The sequence below is a fragment of the Oreochromis niloticus genome, unplaced genomic scaffold (genome assembly GCF_001858045.2).
Source record: "Oreochromis niloticus isolate F11D_XX unplaced genomic scaffold, O_niloticus_UMD_NMBU tig00008617_pilon, whole genome shotgun sequence".
NCBI classification, from domain to species: Eukaryota; Metazoa; Chordata; class Actinopteri; order Cichliformes; family Cichlidae; genus Oreochromis; species Oreochromis niloticus.
The window spans coordinates 5,001-12,500 of NW_020329320.1; positions in this window are offsets into that span (position 1 = coordinate 5,001).

A 7,500-nucleotide genomic window follows, 5' to 3' on the forward strand; every position below is an offset into this window, starting at 1 on the left:
GAACTAGAGCAGGGGAGGATGTGGGTCCCCGGGGCCTGCTGGAGGTCAAGGTCCATGCTGGATATGCAGCGGAGGGTAACTGCAGAAAAAGAAGCTACTGGGGGACTAGAGCAGGGGAGCAAGTGGGTCCCCGGGGCCTGCTGGAGGTCAAGGTCCATGGTGGATACGCGGTGCTATGTAACCGCAAGAGAAGAAGCTACTGGGGGACTAGAGAAGGGGAGGATGTGGGTCCCCGGGGCCTGCTGGAGGTCAAGGACCATGCTGGATATGTGGTGGAGCGTAACTGCAAGAAAGGAAAGCTACTGGGGAACTAGAGCAGGGGAGGATGTGGGTCCCCGGGGCCTGCTGGAGGTCAAGGTCCATGGTGGAGACGCGGTGCTATGTAACCACAAGAGAAGAAGCTACTGGGGGACTAGAGAAGGGGAGCATGTGGGTCCCCGGGGCCTGCTGGAGGTCAAGGTCCATGGTGGAGACCCGGTGCTATGTAACCACAAGAGAAGAAGCTACTGGGGGACTAGAGAAGGGGAGCATGTGGGTCCCCGGGGCCTGCTGGAGGTCAAGGTCCATGGTGGAGACGCGGTGCTATGTAACCGCAAGAGACGAAGCTACTGGGGGACTAGAGAAGGGGAGCATGTGGGTCCCCAGGGCCTGCTGGAGGTCAAGGACCATGGTGGAGACGCGGTGCTATGTAACCACAAGAGAAGAAGCTACTGGGGGACTAGAGAAGGGGAGCATGTGGGTTCCCGGGGCCTGCTGGAGGGCAAGGTCCATACTGGATATGTGGCGGAGGGTAACTGCAAGAGAAGAAGCTAGTGCGGGACTAGAGCAGGGGAGGATGTGGGTCCCCGGGGCCTGCTGGAGGTCAAGGTCCATGGTGGAGACCCGGTGCTATGTAACCGCAAGAGAAGAAGCTACTGGGGGACTAGAGAAGGGGAGCATGTGGGTCCCCAGGGCCTGCTGGAGGTCAAGGACCATGCTGGATATGTGGTGGAGCGTAACTGCAGGAGAAGGAAAGCTACTGGGGGACTAGAGCAGCGGAGCAAGTCGGTCCCCGGGGCCTGCTGGAGGGCAAGGTCCATGCTGGATACGCAGCGGAGGGTAACTGCAGAAAAAGAAGCTAGTGGTGGACTAGAGCAGGGGAGCATGTGGGTCCCCTGGGGCCTGCGGGAGTGCAAGGTCCATGCTGGCTATGCAGTGGAGGGTAACTGCAGAAAAAGAAGCTACTGGGGGACTAGAGCAGGGGAGCAAGTGGGTCCCCGGGGCCTGCTGGAGGTCAAGGTCCATGCTGGATATGAGTAGCAGCAGGGCCACTGCAGCAGCAGCACATCTTTTTCGACCGTAAAGGAGACAGGAGGCCGACTCCCTGCCTCGGCCAAATGGAGAGAGAATATCAGCAGGGCCAGTGCAGCAGCAGCACATCTTTTTCGACCGTAAAGGAGACAGGAGGCCGACTCCCTGCCTCGGCCAAATGGAGAGAGAATATCAGCAGGGCCAGTGCAGCAGCAGCACATCTTTTTCGACCGTAAAGGAGACAGGAGGCCGACTCACTGCCTCGGCCAAATGGAGAGAGAGTAGCAGCAGGGCCAGTGCACAAAAATGGATCTTTTCCAGCCGCAAGGGAGACGGGAGCAAGGTGTGATGTGGGTCCCCGGGGCCCGCTGGAGGTCAGGGAGATCAGCAGGTAGCTAGAGGTGGTCAGAGTAGCAGCAGGGCCAGTGCTCCAAAAGCACATCTTTTTCGACCGTAAAGGAGACAGGAGGCCGACTCACTGCCTCGGCCAAATGGAGAGAGAGTAGCAGCAGGGCCAGTGCAGCAGCATGCATCTTGTTCAGCCGTAAGGGAGAAAGGAAGATGTGATGGTGGTCCCCGGGGCCCCCTGGAAGTGGGGGAGATCAGCAATTAGCCAGCGAGGAGGGTGCGTACAGCGGACGTGGCAAAGTGTTTCTGGTCCGTGTACCAGGGGCATGTGGAAAAGCTGTCATACCATATGCACGGGGAGTACTTAGCAAAGTGCTGCTGAGCAGTGTACCAGGGGCATGGATAAATGTTGTCGTACCATAGGCACGAGGGGAGCGTGTTTCAGGGAGATATCGGGGCAGTGTACCAGGGGCATGTGGAAAAGTTGTCGTACCATATGCACGAGGGGAGCGTGTTTCAGGGAGATATAGGGGCAGTGTACCAGGGGCATGTGGAAAAGTTGTCGTACCATATGCACGAGGAGTGTGTGTGGCAAAGTGTTTCTGCCCAGTGTACCAGGGGCATGTAGAAAAGGTGTCGTACCATATGCAGGAGGAGTGTGTGTGGCAACGTGTTTCTGCCCAGTGCACCGGGGGGGTAGAAACATTGTCCTACCATACGCACAAGGATTGTGTCTAGCAGATAGTATATGTGCAGTGTACCTGGGGCGTGTAGAAACATTGTCCTGCCGTACGCACGAGGAGTGTGTGGCAAAGTATTTCTGCGCAGTGTACCAGGGGCATGTTTGAATTAACTTTCTAGAGTACCAGGGGCACAAGGATTTTCCCACTGTTGTTCTGCTTTGTTAGTGGGAGGGGGCTTAATTGTGGGTCCCCGGGGCCTGCTGGAGGTCAAGGTCCATGGTGGATACGCGGTGCTATGTAACCGCAAGAGAAGAAGCTACTGGGGGACTAGAGAAGGGGAGCAAGTCGGTCCCCGGGGCCTGCTGGAGGTCAAGGTCCATGGTGGAGACGCGGTGCTATGTAACCGCAAGAGAAGAAGCTACTGGGGGACTAGAGAAGGGGAGGATGTGGGTCCCGGGGCCTGCTGGAGGTCAAGGACCATGGTGGATACGCGGTGCTATGTAACCGCAAGAGAAGAAGCTACTGGGGGACTAGAGAAGGGGAGGATGTGGGTCCCCGGGGCCTGCTGGAGGTCAAGGACCATGCTGGATATGCGGTGGAGCGTAACTGCAAGAAAGGAAAGCTACTGGGGAACTAGAGCAGGGGAGGATGTGGGTCCCCGGGGCCTGCTGGAGGTCAAGGTCCATGCTGGATATGCAGCGGAGGGTAACTGCAGAAAAAGAAGCTACTGGGGGACTAGAGCAGGGGAGCAAGTGGGTCCCCGGGGCCTGCTGGAGGTCAAGGTCCATGGTGGATACGCGGTGCTATGTAACCGCAAGAGAAGAAGCTACTGGGGGACTAGAGAAGGGGAGGATGTGGGTCCCCGGGGCCTGCTGGAGGTCAAGGACCATGCTGGATATGTGGTGGAGCGTAACTGCAAGAAAGGAAAGCTACTGGGGAACTAGAGCAGGGGAGGATGTGGGTCCCCGGGGCCTGCTGGAGGTCAAGGTCCATGGTGGAGACGCGGTGCTATGTAACCACAAGAGAAGAAGCTACTGGGGGACTAGAGAAGGGGAGCATGTGGGTCCCCGGGGCCTGCTGGAGGTCAAGGTCCATGGTGGAGACCCGGTGCTATGTAACCACAAGAGAAGAAGCTACTGGGGGACTAGAGAAGGGGAGCATGTGGGTCCCCGGGGCCTGCTGGAGGTCAAGGTCCATGGTGGAGACCCGGTGCTATGTAACCACAAGAGAAGAAGCTACTGGGGGACTAGAGAAGGGGAGCATGTGGGTCCCCGGGGCCTGCTGGAGGTCAAGGTCCATGGTGGAGACGCGGTGCTATGTAACCGCAAGAGACGAAGCTACTGGGGGACTAGAGAAGGGGAGCATGTGGGTCCCCGGGGCCTGCTGGAGGTCAAGGTCCATGGTGGAGACGCGGTGCTATGTAACCGCAAGAGAAGAAGCTACTGGGGGACTAGAGAAGGGGAGGATGTGGGTCCCCGGGGCCTGCTGGAGGTCAAGGACCATGGTGGATACGCGGTGCTATGTAACCGCAAGAGAAGAAGCTACTGGGGGACTAGAGAAGGGGAGGATGTGGGTCCCCGGGGCCTGCTGGAGGTCAAGGACCATGCTGGATATGCGGTGGAGCGTAACTGCAAGAAAGGAAAGCTACTGGGGAACTAGAGCAGGGGAGGATGTGGGTCCCCGGGGCCTGCTGGAGGTCAAGGTCCATGCTGGATATGCAGCGGAGGGTAACTGCAGAAAAAGAAGCTACTGGGGGACTAGAGCAGGGGAGCAAGTGGGTCCCCGGGGCCTGCTGGAGGTCAAGGTCCATGGTGGATACGCGGTGCTATGTAACCGCAAGAGAAGAAGCTACTGGGGGACTAGAGAAGGGGAGGATGTGGGTCCCCGGGGCCTGCTGGAGGTCAAGGACCATGCTGGATATGTGGTGGAGCGTAACTGCAAGAAAGGAAAGCTACTGGGGAACTAGAGCAGGGGAGGATGTGGGTCCCCGGGGCCTGCTGGAGGTCAAGGTCCATGGTGGAGACGCGGTGCTATGTAACCACAAGAGAAGAAGCTACTGGGGGACTAGAGAAGGGGAGCATGTGGGTCCCCGGGGCCTGCTGGAGGTCAAGGTCCATGGTGGAGACCCGGTGCTATGTAACCACAAGAGAAGAAGCTACTGGGGGACTAGAGAAGGGGAGCATGTGGGTCCCCGGGGCCTGCTGGAGGTCAAGGTCCATGGTGGAGACGCGGTGCTATGTAACCGCAAGAGACGAAGCTACTGGGGGACTAGAGAAGGGGAGCATGTGGGTCCCCAGGGCCTGCTGGAGGTCAAGGACCATGGTGGAGACGCGGTGCTATGTAACCACAAGAGAAGAAGCTACTGGGGGACTAGAGAAGGGGAGCATGTGGGTTCCCGGGGCCTGCTGGAGGGCAAGGTCCATACTGGATATGTGGCGGAGGGTAACTGCAAGAGAAGAAGCTAGTGCGGGACTAGAGCAGGGGAGGATGTGGGTCCCCGGGGCCTGCTGGAGGTCAAGGTCCATGGTGGAGACCCGGTGCTATGTAACCGCAAGAGAAGAAGCTACTGGGGGACTAGAGAAGGGGAGCATGTGGGTCCCCAGGGCCTGCTGGAGGTCAAGGACCATGCTGGATATGTGGTGGAGCGTAACTGCAGGAGAAGGAAAGCTACTGGGGGACTAGAGCAGCGGAGCAAGTCGGTCCCCGGGGCCTGCTGGAGGGCAAGGTCCATGCTGGATACGCAGCGGAGGGTAACTGCAGAAAAAGAAGCTAGTGGTGGACTAGAGCAGGGGAGCATGTGGGTCCCCTGGGGCCTGCGGGAGTGCAAGGTCCATGCTGGCTATGCAGTGGAGGGTAACTGCAGAAAAAGAAGCTACTGGGGGACTAGAGCAGGGGAGCAAGTGGGTCCCCGGGGCCTGCTGGAGGTCAAGGTCCATGCTGGATATGAGTAGCAGCAGGGCCACTGCAGCAGCAGCACATCTTTTTCGACCGTAAAGGAGACAGGAGGCCGACTCCCTGCCTCGGCCAAATGGAGAGAGAATATCAGCAGGGCCAGTGCAGCAGCAGCACATCTTTTTCGACCGTAAAGGAGACAGGAGGCCGACTCCCTGCCTCGGCCAAATGGAGAGAGAATATCAGCAGGGCCAGTGCAGCAGCAGCACATCTTTTTCGACCGTAAAGGAGACAGGAGGCCGACTCACTGCCTCGGCCAAATGGAGAGAGAGTAGCAGCAGGGCCAGTGCACAAAAATGGATCTTTTCCAGCCGCAAGGGAGACGGGAGCAAGGTGTGATGTGGGTCCCCGGGGCCCGCTGGAGGTCAGGGAGATCAGCAGGTAGCTAGAGGTGGTCAGAGTAGCAGCAGGGCCAGTGCTCCAAAAGCACATCTTTTTCGACCGTAAAGGAGACAGGAGGCCGACTCACTGCCTCGGCCAAATGGAGAGAGAGTAGCAGCAGGGCCAGTGCAGCAGCATGCATCTTGTTCAGCCGTAAGGGAGAAAGGAAGATGTGATGGTGGTCCCCGGGGCCCCCTGGAAGTGGGGGAGATCAGCAATTAGCCAGCGAGGAGGGTGCGTACAGCGGACGTGGCAAAGTGTTTCTGGTCCGTGTACCAGGGGCATGTGGAAAAGCTGTCATACCATATGCACGGGGAGTACTTAGCAAAGTGCTGCTGAGCAGTGTACCAGGGGCATGGATAAATGTTGTCGTACCATAGGCACGAGGGGAGCGTGTTTCAGGGAGATATCGGGGCAGTGTACCAGGGGCATGTGGAAAAGTTGTCGTACCATATGCACGAGGGGAGCGTGTTTCAGGGAGATATAGGGGCAGTGTACCAGGGGCATGTGGAAAAGTTGTCGTACCATATGCACGAGGAGTGTGTGTGGCAAAGTGTTTCTGCCCAGTGTACCAGGGGCATGTAGAAAAGGTGTCGTACCATATGCAGGAGGAGTGTGTGTGGCAACGTGTTTCTGCCCAGTGCACCGGGGGGGTAGAAACATTGTCCTACCATACGCACAAGGATTGTGTCTAGCAGATAGTATATGTGCAGTGTACCTGGGGCGTGTAGAAACATTGTCCTGCCGTACGCACGAGGAGTGTGTGGCAAAGTATTTCTGCGCAGTGTACCAGGGGCATGTTTGAATTAACTTTCTAGAGTACCAGGGGCACAAGGATTTTCCCACTGTTGTTCTGCTTTGTTAGTGGGAGGGGGCTTAATTGTGGGTCCCCGGGGCCTGCTGGAGGTCAAGGTCCATGGTGGATACGCGGTGCTATGTAACCGCAAGAGAAGAAGCTACTGGGGGACTAGAGAAGGGGAGCAAGTCGGTCCCCGGGGCCTGCTGGAGGGCAAGGTCCATGCTGGATATGCAGTGGAGGGTAACTGCAGAAAAAGAAGCTAGTTGTGGACTAGAGCAGGGGAGCATGTGGGTCCCCGGGGCCTGCTGGAGGTCAAGGTCCATGCTGGATATGAGTAGCAGCAGGGCCAGTGCAGCCGCAGCACATCTTTTTCGACCGTAAAGGAGACAGGAGGCCGACTCACTCCCTCGGCCAAATGGAGAGAGAGTAGCAGCAGGGCCAGTGCAGCAGCAGCAGCAGCAGCAGCACATCTTTTCCGACCGTAAGGGAGACAGGAGGCCGACTCACCCCCTCGGCCAAATGGAGAGAGAGTAGCAGCAGGGCCAGTGCAGCAGCAGCAGCAGCAGCAGCACCACATCTTTTCCGACCGTAAGGGAGACAGGAGGCCGACTCACCCCCTCGGCCAAATGGAGACACAACAGCAGCAGGGCCAGTGGAGCAACATGCACCTTTTTCAGCCGTAAGGGAGACAGGAAGATGTGATGGTGTGTCCCGGGGCCCCTGGAAGTGGGGGAGATCAGCAATTAGCTAGAGGTGGTCAGAGTAGCAGCAGGGCCAGTGCTCCAAAAGCACATCTTTTTCGACCGTAAAGGAGACAGGAGGCCGACTCACCGCCTCGGCCAAATGGAGAGAGAGTAGCAGCAGGGCCAGTGGAGAAGCATGCATCTTTTTCAGCAGTAAGGGAGAAAGGAAGATGTGATGGTGGTCCCCGGAGCCCCCTGGAATTGGGGGAGATCAGCAATTAGCTAGCGAGGAGGGTGCGTACAGCGGACGTGACAAAGTGTTTCTGGTCCGTGTACCAGGGGCATGTGGAAACGCTGTCGTACC